Below are 19,635 nucleotides of genomic sequence, written 5' to 3'. Positions count from 1 at the left end.
TCTTAAATTGAATTAAAGTATTCACCAAGTTTCTAAAGTTAAAAAAGTAAATGGGGAACAGGTAAAAACATTGCATGTGTGAGCAGATGACAAAAATCTATTCTAGATTGCAAGTTGCCAAACAGAAAATGTGCTAATCATAAAAACTAAGATTTTTTTAAAAGCCTCCTCCAAGAAAATGTAATCTGTCGATATACTTGCTGCAGGTTGTAAAGGCTTACCTACAGCCTGGATATCACACAGGGTTGACTGCTGCCACCGGTTGTAGGTGACATAGCCAGAACTGCTTTGGTATTTACAGTGCCTCTAGGACAGTCTGATCATTATATGTAGCATTTCCAACTTTCTTTCTTTGAAGATCCAAGGATCATACTGACTTTAGGGAGTTCTTGTGTCCAAGAAAGGGAAAATTTAGAGTGAACTTAGCACCAAGATTGTCTGGTACTGACTGAAGGGTTATTGACTAAGGGATAAAACCTGCCCCTGCTAGGAGACTTTACACATTGAATCTGGGAACAACAGGTATTTTCTAAGGTCTTATAAACTGGACTAAATTAACTTAGGGATATGGAGCTAGACTAATTTAAGACATGAGGTTGGAAAGAAAGATCAGCAAGCATCCCGATGCCGGTATCCCATTATGTGTTGGTGGATGCTACCGCCACATGAGATTGGAGAGCAAAGCAGCCATGGGGGGAGGTGGTCTAAGCAGGGGACATGATCTTGCCATAAGGCGCAGCCAATGATTTGCTGGAGTTTATTTTTACAGGCTTTGTAGTTCCAGGGAGGTTGGTGCTATACTATATAGGGAATAAGCTTCTTCCTCAGCCTCCTCCCATAAAGCTGATTCTGCTTTCAAAGGTGGTTTCTTGTTCTGATTTCACACAGTAGAGCAAAGCATAAATTTATACCTACCTACATAAAAAGTTATTCTTTTTATGTAGTTGGAGTCTGACCATTGAAGAAAAATTACAACTTTTCATACACAGAGTTCTAAGCAAGGGCTTGACTGACAACAGTCATTGAGACACTTCTACTAGTTCATCCTCTGAACACTATCAAGATGGAATATAGCACTGCCTCTCCCCTTACCCCCCACTCCCCACAAGTCCTGAGGGTTGAACTCAGCGTTTTCTGTTTAGTTGACTGGCACTTGACTATTTGAATCACTTTCAGTCCTGTTTTTACTAATCACTTGGAGGCTCAATTTTAACAGACTTTTCTAATTGACCTGGTCAAGATCATATGGATGGATTTTCGACTTTTGAGTAGCTAGGATTACAGATGTAAGCCATCTGCCTCCTGCTAGATTATATTGTAATGAGGGAGGTTGGGAGGTTTGTAAAGAACACAGGAGAACAGGGCTTGCAGATGCAGATTCCAGCAACTGGTGTGAGGTGTAGTCTATTAGGTGAGGCTGACCTCATCGCAGCCTTGCCATTTGCCCCAAGGTCAGTAATGTTTTTGTGCTATGCGAGAATTGATTCCTTTAAATGAGCAAGCTACACTAATTTCTCATGATTCTAAATGAGATGTCCCAAGGCATTGTTAGAATGCTCACACTGGGGTTTAATGATAAAACTGTTGTACATAAACACATAAGAATCAAAAACTGTCCACTATTCCATGCTTATCCCATGATATATTTGTACCTATATAAAAAATTTTGGTCTCAAAAATCTATGAAGAAAATCAATATCAGGGTTTCAATGGGATTGATATATTGTTTTAAAGCTGCAATTTCTATTTTTCCTGGAATAATAATAATGCCAGATGAAATTATGTCTGTGTCTCAGAGATCCATGCTAAATTAACCAGCAGCCCTGCTCAGAGGAAGGGTGCCATGATGCTGTGTGAATTCTTTTTGTAAACATGAGTTGAACAGAAACTCAGTTTTTTAAACACAGCCACCCATCAAAGATTTGTAGAAATGACCTGTCAGGAGAGACTTCCCCAGGCCAAAAAGCTATAGAATCATGAACTACAAAATTCCAGCTGCAGTGTGTCTTGTGGTAGGAGATCATGATGGACCTAAAGAGGAAAATGTGTACAACTTTTTTTAAGTATATATAAGATTTTGTTTGCTAACCATGGTTCTTGAACATAGGGCCTGGGCATGTCTCTGAGCCTCTTTGTGCTCAAGGCTAGTGTTCTAGCAACTGAGTTCCAACAATACTTCCAGTTTTTTCTGAGTAGTTTATTGGAGATAAGAGTTTCATGAACTTTTTTGTCTTGGCTGGCTTCAAACTGCAGTCCTCAGATTTCAGACCCCTGAGTAGCTAGGATTACAGGCATGAACTAGCTGGTTCCTGGTTTTTATATATAACTTTTTAAACTTACAATTAAAGCCCATAAACATTAAAAGATGTGTAATGCAGCATACTCAATTAGTATTTATTCCCACTGGATCATCTGTGAACTGAGTTAAAGATTTGCCACAAAGTTAGTTTTTGAAGACAGAATTCCTTCTGAGAAGACACTTGAGAAGGTCAGATATTAAGTCAGACCATCATAGAAGGGAGTAGCAATTGTCTAGGAAATCCAGGCAACAAGATCTGAATTAGGTAGTGTGCTGCCTTGCTCAGCATACTCAGCTTTATTATCTGAAAGAGGAAGGATTGAGTGGGAAGAGGTCATGTTCCTGGGGCAGTTTATGGGTTTGTTTTGCTCTCTCTCCAAATTCTCTAATATAGGACTGCTGAGTAATAGCCTCTTCCTTTGAAACTTCCCACATTATCTCACTGTATCAGGAGTGGATACCTCACTTCTGTGCAGAGGAGCTTGCTTTTGGGTCCTTCAGACTCATGCAGACACCAAAAGCCCAATGCTATAATTGGAACCCAAGCTACTCAGTTTTATCAATGATGTACGGGCTGTTTCATGACAATGAATCTGCAAACTGGCCGTCATCAATTCCAATAGTGGAAATAGCAGCCCCAGACAGTGGACAATGAAAGATATTAGTTGATCTCCATTCTCACTTCCCTTCCCTTCCATTCTGGATATTTGCCACAATGAGGATCTTAGCGTCAAAAATTTTAAGGAATTTGAAACATGACACCACAGAAACAAGCAAAAAATATACATAGAAAAATTGTTTTGTGTAATGTCCCTCTTAGGCATATAAAGTTAATTTAAATAAAGTGAGTAAGAAAGAAAAAGGTTTTAAGTAAAACTGCTCTAAATAAGTACTTTTCTGATTCTCCCATATTCCATTAAGAAAAATGCTCATGACAAAAATAGATTCACTCAAAGCAGCAGCAATGCAGGTTTGGCAGAAGCACAATGTCTCTGTTTCCTATAATATCAGCTGAGCCTTCTGTGGGAGCCAGGAGAAGAACATGGCAGTGGGAGGTTGGTAGAAGAAGTAGGAGTGAGGATGTGATGAAAACATGCATCTAAAATCGCAAGAGATACGGTTTCTGCTTAAATGTGTGTATCTATCTTTTCTCTTTTTCTATTTTTCTAATCCCAGTACTACAAAGCCTCAGGCAGAGACTGGACAGTGGAGGAGGGAACGGCTGGAGAATAGCAGGAGTGGTGAGAGAAGTTCCAAGATGCACAGGAGAGGACACAGGTGGTCTCACAGAAAATGTAAAAAGTCACCAGAGAAGACAATGGTGTGTGTGCGTGTGTGTGTGCACGCGCGTGCGTGCGTGCATGTAGAAAGTGAGGCTTAAAATCATACAACATATCCTGAATTATGGTTCAACAATGATCAGTGTCCACACATTGATATGAGGTTCTGATAGTCTAGAGCAGAATTATGTCCACTGTCCACTGATTAAGGCTTATAATTTCAAGTCAGGCAAGAAGGCACTGCCTTCTAGTACTATACTACAATTAGTGAACCCAGAATAACAATGGGATTACAGCATTTCAAACCAAACACTTCTGGCTAGGTCATTCATGCCTGCAATCCCAGCTCTGAGGGCGGTATATGTGAGGGAAGAGCAATGCCCAAAAATTACTTAAAATACTTAAAACAAGAAGGGGGCTGGAGGTGTGGTAGAGTGCATACCTAGCATGTATGAGGCTTTGAGTTCAATCAAACCATAAACTACCAAAAGAACCCCAACAAATGTAAGATGTGCTCATTAGCTGGATTCAGACACCTATGCAAAGAAGCCAAAAATGTATGGCTTCGTTCTTCACTATAAGAAATATTTAGAGTGGGGCTGGGAAGGTGGCTCAGTGGTCGAGCGCTTGCCTTGCATGCATGAGGCCCTGGGTTCGATTCCTCAGCACCACATAAGCCAAAAGAAAAAAGCTGGAAGTGGCACTGTGGCTCAAGTGGTAGAGTGTTAGCCTTGAGCAGAAGAGCTGAGGGACAGCGCCCAGGCCCAGAGTTCAGGCCCCACAATCAGACCCCCCCAAAAAAAGAAATATTTAGAATTCTGTGAAGATATTAGATGTGTACAACACAAGTACCATGCAGCTGTACATTACCTATATAGCACTCTTAGTCAACATGCCTGAGCAGTTGCTGTGTTTCACTTAGCCTCAAAATCAGTTATTGGCCTCTGATAAGCAGTCATTTAAGTCAGACTCATAGAAAGAGCAGATGAGTTAATTGAGTAACTGAGTTAAATGACAGACATCTGGAAACAACCTGCTCAAGCTGTGCACAAAGGAAAAGAACCAACACTTGAACTTAAAATTTGGTCATGTCCAGTGCAAGTTGAGATGTATGCAATCGTGGAGCTTTCCTGGCCATTGCAAGCTGCCTTTTCAGATACTAGTCAATGTGCATGCATTGAAAGCCCCCTTGCTGTGTGCTCTGCCACAGCACTAAGACCATCAGTGTTGTAGGATGACAAGGAAACTCCTCACAGGAGAGAACATGGCCATTGTTATCTTGCACAAATAAGAAACCTGTCAAGCTGGGCACCAATGGCCCCTGACTGTGAACCTAGCTACTCAGGATGCAGAGATCTGAGTATGGCAGTTAAAAAACAGCCTGGACAGGAAAGCCCTTGAGATACTTATCTCCAATAAACCACCAGGAAACTGGTAGTGGCACTATGGCTCAAGTGATAGAGAGCTAGCCTTGAGCTGAAGAACTGAGAGATAGTTCATAGGCCTAGAGTTCAAGACCCATGGCCAGGAAAAGAACAAAAAAAAGAAAGATGAAAGAAAGAGAGAAAGGAACAAAGAGATAAAGAAAGAAATAGAGAGAGAGAAAGAAACAAAGAAACAAAGAAAAGAAACAAAAAAACAAAGAAAGAAAAAAACAAAGAAAGAACGAGAAAATTGAAAAACAGAAAGAAACCTGTCAAGATGAGAGTTTTGGCAAAGTTCCAGCCTCTGCAGTTGAAGACATCCTGACCTGGGAGATGGCCCAAGGACAGAGGAACTGTACCTTCTCCTAGTAAGAGCCAAAGCTCCCACTGGGCACATACAACTAGCATGGAGCAGATGCCCATCACATGCATACTGCCCCATGTCAGTGTGGCCAGAGTGATTAGCAGCCAAGCTGCTAAGTCCCCTCCAATTCCCACCTCCTGGGCACATTGTGAGCCAGCTCAGAAGGAGGTTTCAGAAGAGCATAAAGAGCCACGCAGCAAAGCAGTGGTGCAGAAGCACAAAGCACATGTCTCTCTCCTCTGAGTTATTCTCAGATGATTTTGTAGATAACAAGATGTGGGTGAAGCTGTCTTGCTTCCTGAAAATATCTCTGTATCCATAGGCACTCTTTGTCTGCCTCACACTGAAAGGCAAACACTTGTCCAAAGGCTGGTCTCCTCTGTCGCCAATATATTTCCTTTTCCCAGCCATCACTCCTTAACAGACATCTGTATGTTGGCTGATAGCACATCCATGAATGGAGATGTACCTGCCAGTGGTTTGAAATCACGTTGGTCCGTGATTTCCTATCACCAGTTCTCTTCCACTGTCACCTCAGAATTAGACCAGAAGCTGGTCGAAGTTCCAGGATTTATCAACACAACGATGTCAATATCAGAACCTTGTCAAAGTCTATTTCAAAATGCCTTTCAGTTTCAATCTATGTCTGACAGAAAATCCACCCCATACTTTTTTGGTCTAGGATATGTACAGCTATAAACTGGGAGACTTTTAGAGAATGAGATTAGAGAGAATGGGTCTCATGGACAGGATCTGCTATAGGTATGACAAGGTGGAAGGAAAAAGGAAACAGCATAAGGAAATATGATTAACAAGGCCAAAGTGGTTAAAAGAAATCTCTCCAATGCAAGAAGGTCCTTCTGACAAACCTGTTCTTGTTGAGCCATGGCTGGTATGGTGGTGCCACTTTAGACTCTGGTCCCATTAGGGCAACATACATGTCACGGCTTCTTCCTTCGATGGCCTAGGCTCTCTACCAGAGGTTCATCCCCCATTCCTACCTCTGCTTTCTAAAAGGGTACACATATCAAGGGGCTCTCTTATTTCCACCTACAAACATTCTACCAGTGTTCCCTCATGACACAACTCCTCAATGCCAATCTGGGTGTTTTGCCTTGACTCCTAATATATCATATCTGGAACCTAACATTTGTTACATTTCCTCCTTTTGGTACTGGGAACTGAACTGAGAGCTTTGTGCATGCCAGGCATGTACTCTACTACTGAGCTGCATCGTTACACAGAGCTTTGCTTATACTAGTCAAGGACTCAATGATTTAATACAATTACCAAGGCACATGAGAATAAGGGAGATGCTGCACTTAGCATTTGGACAAAATAATCACCCTGTCTATAGGAGTCACTTCAACTTTAGCTTGTGTGGCAATGAGTGCAGAGCTCTGGCTAGGAGAAAACAAAAGCCATGTCTGAGAAATTCATGATAATCTACTGGTAAAATTATCAACAGGAGTTTTCTGAGGGATGAGGCATGAGTCATTAATTATGAACCAAGAACTACTTCTTCAAAAGTGTAAAGAAATAAGCCAAAGCCACCAGAAAAGACTCAAAAATGGGTACTTAAGAGAAAACAAAACTGTTCTTAGTCAAACACTGGAAAATAGGTTGGGTGGGGCCTCCACCACACCTTGGCCTCAATCCTTAACCCACTGAAGAATGAGAGTGCCTTGGCCAGGCCTGCCTTCAGTTTGGACCCAGCAGCCTTAGAGGATTTGGAGTTATCCAACCTGGTCAGTTCCAGGACTAGAGACCCAGGGATATCAATTTGCTGGCCCACACCTACTCCCTAGGACTCCCACATTGGAAGCTATTTGCACTTTGATCTGCCCTGGGGCTTCTAGTCACAGATCAGCCTATCTGGCAGTTTACTTTCTGATGAGTAAGACCAACTTGGCTTAAAGATCTCTACCCCACCCCTCCCGACTCTAACCCAACCTCAGGCCTGGTATAGGAAAGCTTAGGGAACTTACCGTCTCCCAACTTTACTAGAAACAAGGAACTTGCACCTCACCCAGTAGTATCTTTTCTTAGAGCTTCCTAAAAGTTGCTGGATTCCCATAGGTCCTGTTTCTGAAGAAAAAGGGGCTCTTACAAGTTATTTGTGGCCATGGTTAATGCCTGACACAAAAAACCTACCTGGAGCCTCACTGCAAGAAGAGTGAAAGATTCTGGCAAAAAGAACCAGTGAATGATTTTGGCCTCTGGTGAAAACAGAAATGTTCACCCTCTTCCTGGCCATTGTGTAGATTCTAAGCAATTGAGATTTCTGTCTCACTCATGTAAACATACCCAACAAGCTGGATCTTTTTCCCTTCCAACCCCCTGTGGGCCTCAGACAGCTTCGAATGCTGGAAAATGAATATGAGAATGGGTCATTGGGCCATGTCTCCCTTCTACTCCTTGACTTGGAAGTACTGAATCAAGCAGATCTTGATACGCTATGTGACTGGTCAACTTCTCACTCCCTCAAACAGCTAGACTCACTTCTGTCCTTGGAGTTGCCATATGACTTGAGAAACTACCCTGGCAACCAGGATCTTGCACTCATCTTGTGAGTGCTGCTTCGCTGCCAACTGAACTGTAAGCACAGGGATTGAGGTTCCTGCTACTGTTTCTGGGGAATGTGAATGAAATCCCTCTGATAGGGCATGAGAAGGAGAAGTAGATCCTTAACGGCCAGTATTCATACCTGCATTTTGTGGTCCCATTCCCAAAGAGGAATGCATACTATGTGGCAGGTAAAGCAAGTCTTGTGTCAGAATAATGGAGGAAGAGGCCCTGCTACCTCAGTGCCCAGACAAGTCTTGAACATCAATCCCTTCAGTACTCCAAACATCACCTTGGTACTAGGAAAATTGTAACATCTGGACCTGGTTTACTTTCTCTTCAAACTGCTTTTATGCTACTGGCATGCTATTGAGAGACTGCTAACTTTAAAACTGGGCCAGGAAAATAAACAATATTGGCATTTGTCATCCTCCTCTTCAAAATAGTAGGAACACCATGAATTTGAAACTCCTCTTGAGCACCATTCCTATATTGCTAAGATTAAATCCTGCTGGTCAACTTTATATTTCAAATATATTGAAAGAAAAAAAGAGATTCTAAAGAAGAATAAGGACGCAAGAGTACAAAATTTATACTTCTTTATTTATATAAACAGGGCTTTAAAAATAATACTATTTAAAAGAAATCTGCATTTTTACATTCACCATCAGTGAGTTCCTGACCAGAAAGGCTGTGCATGATGCTACACAGCAGGGACCTCACTGCACAACAACAGGAGCTCAGGAAAGCACCTTTCATTTGAGAAGTAGTAGGCAGGCTCTGACAGTCCTGTTGCACTGCTACCAATGGAAAGTCTTAAACTTCTTCCTCCACCAAGTCTTCTTCAAATTCCCCCTGTTCATCAGCAGTGGCATCTTGGTACTGCTGGTACTCAGACACCAGGTCGTTGATATTGCTCTCAGCCTCAGTGAACTCCATCTCATCCATGCCTTCTCCCGTATACCAGTGCAAGAATGCCTTGCGCCGGAACATGGCACTGAACTGCTCTGAGGTGCGCTTGAAGGGTTCTTGGATGGCAGTGTTTTGCCGATGAAGGTGGCCGACATCGTGAGGCCACGCGGGGGGATGTCACATACAGCTGTCTTCACATTGTTGGGAATCCAGTCTGCAAAGTAGCTGCTGTTCTTGTTCTGCATTTTGAGCATCTGCTCATCCACCTCCTTCATGGACATGCGGCCTCGGAAGATGGCAGCTGCTGTCAGGTAACAACCATGGCGGGGATCACAGGCGACCATCATGTTCTTGGCGTCAAACATCTGCTGGGTGAGCTCGGGCACTGAGAGAACATGGTACTGCTGGCTGGCCCGGCTGGTCAAGGGTGCAAAGCCAGGCATGAAGAAGTGTAGACGGGGGAAGGGCACCATATTCACGCCTAGCTTGCGCAGATCTGCATTCAGCTGGCCAGGGAAGCGCAGGCAGGTGGTGACTCCACTCATGGTGGCTGACACCAGGTGGTTCAGGTCTCCATAGGTGGGTGTGGGCAGCTTCAGGGTGCGAAAGCAGATGTCATACAGGGCCTCATTGTTTCATCTGCATTTTCCACTGCATTTTCCACCAACTGGTGGACAGACAAGATCGCATTGTAAGGTTCGACCACGGTGTCTGACACCTTGGGGGAGGGCATGACGCTGAAGGTGTTCATGATGCGGTCTGGATACTCCTCTCGGATCTTGTTGAGAATCAGGGTGCCCATACCTGATCCAGTGCCACCTCCCAGGGAGTGGGCCAGCTGGAAGCCCTGGAGACAGTCACACCTTTCTGACTCCCGCCGTACCACATCCAGCACCGATTCCAACAGCTCGGCCCCCTCCGTGTAGTGGCCTTTTGCCCAGTTATTGCCTGCCCCGCTCTGGCCTATCAGACACAAAGACATGATGAGACACACACTCCAAGAATAATGACTGTGCCAGTCCTATTGTGAAGACAATAGGACTCTTCTGAGCTAACCTTTGCTATTATATTAGATACACTTTGGTGAAATAAAGGAAATGTTTTCTATGTATCTGGGACTCTACAAATCACACAGGTTCTAAAGAAAAGTAAACAGAGTGTGGAGGAAAATACATTTTAACCCAAATCAAGTCCTTCTAGAAATGAAGGACCGAGCCTGCCTCAATACTGGAAATGTAGTTACTTTCACAAGAGGGACAGGAGCACAGTGTGGTCAGAGGGAAGCTAAACTGCAAGCACTTGTCTGCACCTTGCTCACACATAGCTGTGCTTTGATTTCTGGTGTCCTGAAGTGGTTCTGTTATTGCCAGGCCTTTAAAATGACCAGCAGTGCTGAAACCTTGTTGGTGGCTTTCTCTACTTGCTGCTCTTTCCCTTCAGAGGCTTCTTTGTCATGGAGGGCTTTCAGAGTTGCACTGATCTGAGCTGTCTGAGTGGCCAGGGGCATGACTCCCGTGGACTGGAATAGGAGGGTTAGGTGAGGACAATATCTAGGTGGATAAAGGCTCAGCCCAGCACTGGAGTGCCTGGATGTTAGGACCCATGGACCATGATGACTTACCAAATAGGAAGTTGTCTGGCCTAAAGCTCTGGCCAAATGGTCCCGATCTCACTGAGTCCAATGTTCCAGGCTCTAGGTCCACCATGATGGCCCGAGGAACATATTTGTTGCCTGTGAGAAAAAGAGTTGACTTAGACCTATACTTGAAAAGGAACTTAGGGGGCAGAGCTTATGATTCTAAGTGACTCTCAGCATTCATTACAAAAATTACAGCATTTGAGACATGGAAACAGAAAAGATATCTTGAGCATGAATCCCCATGCAAGAGGCTTCAGCAACTTTAAGGATGTTTGCAGTTGTCTATTTCCATGAATATTCATTCCTTTGCTTTGGGCATGGTGGCTGAAATCTCAGCTACACAGGAGGCAAAGATGAGCATCAGGCTTTGAGTCTAATGCTGCAAAAGAAAGGTGGCAACACCATTTTTGTGGTTCATCATGGGGCCTGAACTCTGGGCCTGGGCACTGTCCCTCAGCTCACCAGCTCAAGACTAGCACTCTATCACTTGAGCCACAACCCCACTTTCAGTTTTCTTATTGGAGATAAGAGTCTCAGGGACTTTTCTGCTCAGGCAAAATTTGAACCATGATTCTCATATCTTAGCCTACTAAGTAGCCAGCATTACAGGAATGAGTCACCAGTGCCTATCAGCAAGAAACTTTCTCTTTTTTGTTAATTTTATTTTATTGTAAAGGTGCTGTATAGAGGAGTTAGTAACATGAGTAAAGAAAGGAGAACTTTTCTTGTCAAAAATTGTTACCCCCTACTTTGTTGTTCTCCCATTATCCCTTCCCTTCCCCAATTACCTTTCTCAAGAAATGAACCAGGTTCATGCTTATAATCCTAGCTACTCTGGAGGCCGAGGTCAGAGGATCACTCTTCAAAGCTAGCTGGGGCAGGAAAAGTCCTTAAGACCCTTATCTCTAATAAACTAACAGAAAACCAGAAATGGCACTGTGGCTCGAGAGGTAGAGCTGCTTGCCTTGAACTGAAGAGTTGAGGGACAGTGCCTAGGCCCAAAGTCCAAGCCACATGACCGACACTCCAACACCAAAAAAAAAGCCAGGTATGGCTATTCACCAAGTAGATGTAGGGGAATTCAAGTGTAAGGCTTTCCTGGAGAAAACATCTACACAATATATATTTCTTGTCTTATAATGTTTCAATAATGGTTATCAAATAGCACACATCCTTGTATTCAAATACTCAGAGCAACCTTGAGCAATGACTTGCAATTTCCCATTTATCCTGATTTGGCCCAAGGGAAAGCAGTTAACATGATGTAAACACCATTTTTAGAATACCCCCTTCCTAAACATTCACATGAAGAAAACTGGCCATCCTGCTGGATATACAGGATCTAATAAAGACACAACCTAAAATTCTGTTCATAGGAGTGACACAATCCAACCCAACCACTCTCAACCAAGGTGAGGACATCCCAAAATATAGATCTATAAAACTCAAATTAAATAGCTTAGTACTTTTCTTTGTACTTGTTCATTGGATTAATACATAGGAAAGCCAATTATCCACGATTCTGTTTGTATAAAATAATGTAGAATGGAAACTCAATATAAAATTAAATGATCTTTACATTGACAGTTGCAAAAACTGAAAATCTACTTTGTAGATTTCAATTAGGCTGTTTATGTTAGGAAAGACAATATGAATCATTTAAAAGCAATGTTTACAAATTAGTATTGGGTTTTTCTACATCAAAAGAATGTTTTCTTACTTTAAAAACCTTAAAAATAATTTATTGTTGGCTAAGTATTCATATTCAAAATGCTCAAGACCAGAAATGTTATAGATTTCAGGGTGAGACACTTTATTTATGCTTTGTGATTTGGACTATTCTCATATATATTAGTGACTGAACATCCCTCTTTAAAATTTTTAAAATTTTCTTTTTCAAAATATTGTTTTAGAAATTTAATCTATATTTTAATGAGGCAATGTAACTGGGCTCTGCTTGCTTACGGGTGTAATGCTAGCTACTCAAAAATCTGAGATGAGACCTTAGCATCACAGATTGAAGTCAGCTGGGGCAGGAAAGTCTGGGAGACTCATCTCCAAGAAACTACCCAAAACAAAAGAAGCTCATAGTCAGTGCCCAGGCCTTGAGCTTAGGATGATCAGCACACAACCAAATGGCACTGGATTATATTATATTTTATCAATTGTTTTAGAATGCATATTTAGGCAGTCTCATTTTTAATTGCATGAAACGGGCTCACGCCTTTAATCCTAGCTACCCAGAAGGCTGAGATCAGAGAATCACGGTTCAAAGCCAACCAGGGCATAAAAAGCCGGCAAACTCTTATCTCCAATAAAACACCAGAAAACTGGAAGTGGCACTGTGGCTTAAGTGGTAGAGCCGCTTGCCTTGAGCTGAAGAGCTGAGCGACATTGCCTAGGCCCAGATTTCAAGCTCCATGACCGGAAAAAAAAATCCAGGTGTGGTTAGTCAGCAAGTAGAGGTAGGGGGAACTCAGGTATAAGGTTTTCCTGGGGTAATTCACATGAGTATACTCAAAAATTAAAACAAAGTATCTGGTGGAGTGGCTCAGTTGGGTACAGCACTTGACTTATAAGATCAAGGTCCCAAATTAAAACTACAATACTACCATAAGAAAGGCAGGAACTCCTTCCTTTTCATTAGTATTCCCCTGGGAACTATTTTGCCACGGTATGGGAAACCAAATGGGAGACACTCACCAGTTGCCTCATTGTAATACACCTTGATTCTCTGCAGCTGTAAATGGCTGTCTCCATAGTAGTTGCCAGTGCAATCAATATTATGCTCATCGCTTATCATTTCCCAAAACTGAGATGGAAATAGAAGTGTATTATGACATAGAATGTTAACTGTCCAAACAATGCATTTTAAAGTAACTATAAGAAACCCATGTCCTGTTGACACAAATATATTTGTAAAAAATAATTACATTTTCTAAATTAAAAAAAGCACAGAAATGGGTGGTATTTTAGTTTTCTTAATCTCTTTGTTATCTAGCTGAATAGAAGACGTCTGTGTTCTCCTATGAGTATTCCACCTTATGCAGTACCATATTCTGTTTGTATTCTGTGACGAGTAACTGGCCTTACATGGACATGAAATTGCCAAAGCAGTAACTTGAAGACTCAGTAAGAAGGGTCTCCAGAACCCCAAGTGTCCTCAGAGCATACACAACAACCAATGATTTAGAAAACACCCAACTTAAGGGAGCTGAGTTGGGGCATGAAACTCAGAGAAATTTGCATTAAGGTAGAAGACCTGTTCTCAATTATCTGACACTCATCAGTTGACACAAAGGGAATTGTCTATCTTTCAGCTCAAAAACACTGCATTCCTTGCATTCATACCAGACCAAATGTGCATTAGTCTATTCCCAGGAAACTAAATACAAAGACTTGAGTCTCAGGTAAGACTAAGACATGCAAGGGATTTGAAACCACCCCAGCCTTGTTTAAAAACCACACCCACCAGGGCCACACAAATTAGGGAAATTGGAGAAGCTATCTGGGGGACTTCATTTGCAGAAGGTTAGGGACCACTATGGAGCCCCACCTACTTCAGCCTAGCCATGACCACCACCACCTCCACACTCCAACCCGTCCTCCTTCTCCTTCCCCTAAATTTGAGACTTGGATCCTAGGCCAGTGCCATGCTCACCTTTGCTCCAATCTGGTTGCCACACTGGCCTGCCTGTATGTACACAATCTCCCTCATGGTGCAGGGCTGCAGAGCAGATGGATGTATGTCTTCAGCAGTGGTGCCCAGAGAGGCAAACAAGTAGAGCTGGGAAGCAGGAATCTGACACAGTGAACTCAGATCCCCATTTATACCTCTGATTGTTACAGGGGCAGAGGAGGTGGGGCGGACTTGATTATAGGTGGAGCCAGCAGGTGCTCCAACTCAATCGCCCTATTGCTGGGCAATCACAGGGCCTACCAGTTCCTACCTACCCTGGTATCCAGCTGCCAGCTGCAAGTCCATTAGCACATCTCCCACTCTATTTGGATCATCTGGTCACCCTGCCATCCACTCCCCACTCTGACTCACAAGAGAGGCTGAACCCTGGGATCCAGGAAAGAAGAGGAGGAACTTCCTCTGCACAAGGTCCTTGTTTGCCAGAAGCCCAGAACAAGCCTGCCGTCCATTTTTGATTGGAGGGTCTAGAACTGAAGGGGCATTTTCAGGTGTGATCCCAAGAGCAAGCCCTAACTGTTGGATTCCATGATTGATCCACTTTCCATTATGGGAAAATTCAGGGGCTTAGGGTCTAGCCTTCATACTCAGTTTTTTCTTTCCTCTTAAAAGTAGCTTGCTTTATTACTTGGGCCATACAACTACTACAGTCTACTTTTTGTTTCACTTGGCTTCTGCTCCTAGTGTAAGAACTCAGGTCCTGGTCAGAGTGTCTTTTGTTTTTTTGGTCGGAGTTGGGGCAGGTTAGTGACTTAGGGCTTGAAATTAAGGCCTGGTGACTCTTTCTGAGGTTTTTATTATTATTGAGATTAGGTGATTACCTTAATTTCTCTTATTTCACAGAATTGTTGAGTAGTGATATTTAGTTGAAATTACAAACATATTTTAACCTTCACAAGTCAAATTATCATTATCATGGACTATAAACTTTGTGAATTCTGTATGCTTTGACAATACAATTTATTTCTTCCACAACGGGTGATATTTACATTTCTCTACTTTTGCTTAGTGTAGGATTTCCTGTCTTTCACTCTCATTCTGCCCCTCTCTTTCTGAGGTTTTATTGATTTACTTATTTAACTGAAAGGTAGAAGGCTCTACTACTTGAACCACAGCTCAACTTTTGCCTTTTTTAAGTGTTTAATATGAGACAAGATTCCCATGGGTAGTCAAGGGCAGTACAGTGAGGCTTGAAATCTGAGGATCACTATTCAAAGTCAACCTGGGCAGGAAAGTCTATGAGACTTACCTCCAATCAACCACTAATAGGCAGAAGACAGTAGAGCTTTAGCCATGAGCAAAACACTTCAAGTTTAAGTCCCTCGACTGAACAAACTGAAGCAAGTTTCATGGACTTCAATGCCCATGATGGCTTTGAACTATGATCTTCAGACTTCAGTGACTTTAGCACTCAGGATTATAAGTGTGAGTCAACATTTACAAATTTTTAATTACCTTTTCTTTCACCTTTTCAGGTTATTTATTATTTCTTTTTTTGACAATTGTTCTTAGGGGCTAGCTTTCATGCTTAGTTTTTTCTTTCCTCTTGAAACTACCATGCATTACAAATTTTACCACAGGTAAACTACAGGCTGGTTCTCTTTTTTGTAGCTCTTCTTCTAGGGCTCAAACTCAGGTAATGGTGACTGAGGTTCTTTTTTTATTTTTCTTTAAATTGAGTGCTGGTTGTTAGGTCTTGAAATTAAGGCCTGATGACTCTCCTTGAGGTTTTATTTATTTTTACCTTAATGGTGGCACGTTTCACTAGTTGAGCCACAGCTCAGCTTCTGCTTTTCCTGTGGTTACTAGGAGATTAGAATATCAACAGCAAGCCAAGAGTATTACAGGGAGGACTGAAATCTGAGAATCATGGTTCGAAGCCAATCTGGGCAAGAAAATCAATGAGAAAATTATCTCTAATTAACCACCAATAGGTAGGAAGAAGTAGACCTCTAGCCATAAGAAAATCATAGCAAGTTCAAGCCCCAGGACTGAACACAGTAAAATAAGTCTCCTGTACTTTCTGCCCAGGATGGCTTTGAAACACAATCCTTAGTTTTCAGCAATCTGAGCAAGTAAGATTGCAGTTTTGAGCCATGATTTAGAAATCTTTAATATGCTCATTTTTGCACCTTTTCATTTATTTGATTTGCCTTCTCCCCTTTTTAAAGTTCATGTCCTTTATTATCAGGGCCTAGCTATTCTCACTCAGTATTTATTTATTTATTTTGTCAGTTGTGGGGATTGAACTCAGTGCCTAGGTATTGTCTGTCAGGGCCAAAGCAGGCACACTGCCACTTTCAGCCGCAGTGCCACTTCCACTTAATTGGAAAAAAAACAGTCACCAGGGGACTTTTCAGCCTGGACTGGCTTCCCATTGTGGGAAGCTTCCTGAGTAGCGAGTATTACAGGCATGAGCCAGAGAAACCTGGCTTGTTTTCTTAGATCAAAACTAGCAGGCTCTACAGTTTATGCCACACTACTTCACTGTCCATGAGATTTTTGGATTTTGTTTTTTGCTCAAAGCTTGCAGGAACAAAAACTCCACTCCTGAGTGTTTTTTTTTTCTTTTGGGGGTTGGGAGAGGCTTGAATTCAGGGCCTGTGGACTCTCTCTGAGGGTTGTTTTGTTTTTGGTATTTTGTTTTTATTTCGAAGCTAGCAGGCTATTGAGCCTCAGCTCAACTTCTGACTTTTTTTTTTGGTGTTTAATAGGATAGGAGTCACATGTTAGCTCTACTTCAATTATTTTTGTAAGATTTAATCTTCTTTACAAAGTATGATATATTTTTTGTTAGATAGTTATTGGTGTGCTTTTATTGGGTTGTTTGGGTATGAACAACACTGGGGATTGAACTCATACCTCATTTATGGGAAGAAAGTATTCTAACACCTAAGTCACAATTCAGCTATGGCAGTTTTTTTATTTTCTATTTGTTTGTTTGTTTTTTCTTGGTCATATGCTTCAACTGTAGGCCTGGGCTCAGTACCTATGGTCTCCAGCTCAAGACTAGCACTATACAACTTTAGCTACAGCACTACTTCAAGGTTATTGAGTGGATTATTGAAGATAAGAGTCTCATGGACCTTTCCTGTCTGGACTGGCTTTGATCCACGATCCTCAGATTTCAGCCTCCTGAGAAGCTAGGGTTAAATGCATGAGCCACCAGCACCTGGCTATCATAGTGTTTTGTTTTTTAAAAAATACCGTTTAAATTACTTATTTTTGTCCTTATAATTTAATTTAATATTTTAATCTTTTTTTCATCCCTGGGAATTGAGTATAGGACCCTGTGTATGTCTGTATCTACATGCTTTTGTGTGCATATGTGCCAGTACTGGGGCTTAAATTTCCTAAACTTTTTCCATGCAAGGCTGAAACGCTAACACTTGAACCATACCTCCATTCTGTTTATTTTTGCTGCTTAGTTGAAAATAATAATATCTGATTTGCTACTTTGGAGGCTTAGGATTTTAGGTGGTAGTTTGGAGCCAGACTGGGCAGTCTCCTTACCTCTTCCCTCTAATATACTACTCAGGAAAAGCTGCGAGTATCACTGTGGCTCAGGAGGTAGAACCCTGGCCTTAATGAAAAGCAACTCACATACAGTGCCAAAGCCTGAATTTAAGCTCTGGGGCCAGCAGGTTAAAAAAAATTAAAAAACTCTGAATTATCTGACCAGTCTAGCTTTAAACTATGATCCTATAGATCTCAGCCTCTGAAATAGCTAGGGGATTACAGATTTGAGCCTTTAGTTATAGTGATAGTTTTCTATTATTATTATTTACAGCTGCCTCTAAAAAAGACACAATGTGGCTAACACTGGCTCATGGTTATAATCCTTGCTATTATGGAGGCTGAGATATAGGAACCTTGGTTTGAAGTTGGACCCAATGACAGAATGTCTGTGAGTCTTATCTCCAATTAACAACCAAAAACATGGATGTAGAACTATGGCCCAAGTTTTAGAGTAGTAGCCTCGAGCAGTAAAAGCTTAGGGACAGTGCACAGGCAATGAGTGCAAGTCCCACGATCAGCACAAAAAATTAAATAGAACCCAAATCTCATCAAGGGTATGGCTACTGATAGTTTGCCTATGTTTTCCTAAAATTCTGTTTGATAGCCACCACAAAGGAAAATAGTGAAACCAACAAATTATGTATCCACAGCTAGATGAATTTTTTGATGATAAATCTGCACTAATTATATTTTTAAAATTTTTTTACACTTTTCATTTCAAAAGTAAGCCAAAAAATAATGCCAGTTGAAGAGAAATTGCATGTGATGACGCTTCAGCACTGCATTCATCAGATTTTTAAAAGAAGATGCCACCTATTTAAACCTTTTAAATACATATGGCATTATTAAATATATTTCAACTAAATATTAACTTCAGTGTTCTCTAAATTGAGGTGTTGACCTATATTTTAAAACAGAGTGAGTTGTATAAACATTAGAGAAATACTGAAGCAAAGAAAAGGAAAGCAGGAAGGAATGTTCTTTTCAGAGCAACTTGGTTTGAGGCTGGCCACCAATGTAGGTCTTCATTCCTATGGTCCGTTTCCTTGACTGGTCCTCCTCCCCTTGAGTCTAATCAAAGGATTATCTTATAGGTATGGGAACAGCAGCAGCTAGAGTTGAAGGCTTTCTTTTTTATATTTTATTTTTTTATTGTGAGAATACCGTACAGAGGATTTACAATTACATGGGCAAGATAACGAGTACATTTCTTATTAAGCATTGTTGCCTCCTTTGTTTCCTCTTCCCATCCCTTCCCATACTCTCCTCCTCACCCCATCCCCCCGATTCTCGCCCCACACACCAAAGTTGTAAAGTTCGTTTTTCGATATAAAGACTTGAACATCTCATTGTTGCAATGGGGCCACCTGTATCCCTAGTTAACCGATTTGTTTTTTCCCTTCCCCTCCACCAATTATACCAACATCAAATAGAGTGAAGACTTTCTTTATAGCCTCTTTCTTGTGTTTAAATGCAGGAACTAGAAAAGTCACTGGCTGACTGGATTCTGACTTCCAAAGAACTTCTAACTATGTAGAACAACATGAGCCAGCACATTGTGGAGGAGGACAAGATGGTGGCTAAGGACAGATAGAATATTTGCACAGAACATGCACATTCTTACTCCTGTAAGTCTGTCATCTGCCAATAGGAGGCTGAAATGTCCTAAAATGACAATGTTAGAAAGGAGCTTTAATTTTGTTAGAGTTCCTTTTCAGTGGGATCCCTGCTTCTCCACGATTCCTTAAAATTCTGTAGTTTTAGAAGGCAGCAGCATGCTTGACAGAAACAGCACTGGATGCACCATCTGTTCAGATTTTTATGTTTGTTTTTAAATATATGTATACATATATTTTATTGTGAAAATACCGTATAGAGGGGTTACATGAGAAGGTAATGAGTACATTTCTAATCAAGCATTGTTGCCTCCTCCTTT

General features: G+C 41.6%; 1 pseudogene; it reads right to left on the bottom strand.

Annotated features, from left to right (window-relative positions):
• Positions 1-8,748: 8,748 nt before the first annotated feature.
• On the bottom strand, positions 8,749-14,201 carry LOC106002801 (annotated as a pseudogene).
• Positions 14,202-19,635: the final 5,434 nt, after the last annotated feature.

The sequence above is a fragment of the Dipodomys ordii genome, unplaced genomic scaffold (assembly GCF_000151885.1).
Source record: "Dipodomys ordii isolate 6190 unplaced genomic scaffold, Dord_2.0 Scaffold1000001542, whole genome shotgun sequence".
Lineage (NCBI taxonomy): Eukaryota > Metazoa > Chordata > Mammalia > Rodentia > Heteromyidae > Dipodomys > Dipodomys ordii.
The sequence above is the reverse complement of the archived record's forward strand: the minus strand, read 5'-3'. Positions and strand labels throughout refer to the sequence as shown.